This window comes from Vipera ursinii (genome assembly GCF_947247035.1).
Source record: "Vipera ursinii genome assembly, chromosome: 7".
Lineage (NCBI taxonomy): Eukaryota > Metazoa > Chordata > Lepidosauria > Squamata > Viperidae > Vipera > Vipera ursinii.
The window spans coordinates 24,060,059-24,061,338 of NC_139521.1; positions in this window are offsets into that span (position 1 = coordinate 24,060,059).

Sequence of the window (1,280 nt, forward strand, 5' to 3'; positions counted from 1 at the left end):
TACTGGTGGTTCTCTTTTCCCATGAGGGGTTTGACACCTAAAACCTAACTGATCTGGGACTGACCAAATGGACTGAGGGGGTGGGGTTTTTACTTGGGGGCACTTTTAAAGTATCAATCTGTAAGACAGTTTTCAGATCCTGTCTATCCTATCCACTGTCATCTATGTTTTAGTAAAAGTTCCTGCTTGGACAAACTTGTCTCCAAGAGTTTTTCTTTCCTAAGATGTGGATTGGAGTGGGTTCTGACTCCATCGCTTCAAACCTTCATCAGGATTTTAGGACCAGCCACCTGGTATTAATAGAAGAGATTTGTAGCTTAGAGTTGAACTGTTTAGTCTTTGTTGCTCTCTTAGCTTGATTGTTTTCTTACAGACTTTAGATGCATGTTCATATAGTTGGGTAATAAAACATCTGCAAGAAAACAATCAAGATCAGAGGGCACTAAAGACTCTACAAACCTGATGCTTCAAGTAGCAAATTGTCTTGGGCAACCCCTGATTGAAAGCCCTGTATTTGCAAATATAGAAATTAATGCTGATTGTTGTTGGGTTTTTGGCTGATTTTTTTCTTCTTTTTCCTGCTATATGAACACAGATGCTCCCATCAGCCATTAATAAATAAATAAAATAAAATAAAATAAATGGTCATTAAACAAACATTTGCAAATGGCATAACTGAGAGATGCCTCGTAAGGTCATTTTGCATTTAATCCCAGTGATGTTGCAAGAAAAGTATGTTTCTCTAGGCTGCAATCGATTTGTATCTTTTTTTTTCATAGCCTGAAAATTGCTCTAATGTTGTGCCTATTCATCTGGAAATATTATTTATCCAGTTAACAGTCTTGGAAAGCAGAGTATTGTCTGAGCAAGATGGCCAGGATGATATTTAAGAAACAGAATTCTAGGCAACTACCATTTGGTGTCCCAAAATCTAATAAATTCATCTTCCTTTCTCCAGAAGAGACTTAGAAGCAGGCTCTGAAGCTAAATACATTCCAGGTTAGATCTGGATGTCACTTCAATAATTAAAACTGGAGAGGAAATTGACCCTTTCAATGAAACATTAGTCACGTAATAGATCCTGGATTGCCCTTTTAGCGAAAAGCACTCACTTCCTACAGAATTACCAGGCTCCTGTTGGCTGTCTCTGGAGTACTGCAGATAAAAATAATCTTTTGGGGGTGTTTTTAAAAGAAAAAAAGCAAAGAGTATGCTTTAATCTGTGGATCGGAAAGAGACCTCCTGTGTAACCTTGCCATATGATTCCAAAACTGTTAGGA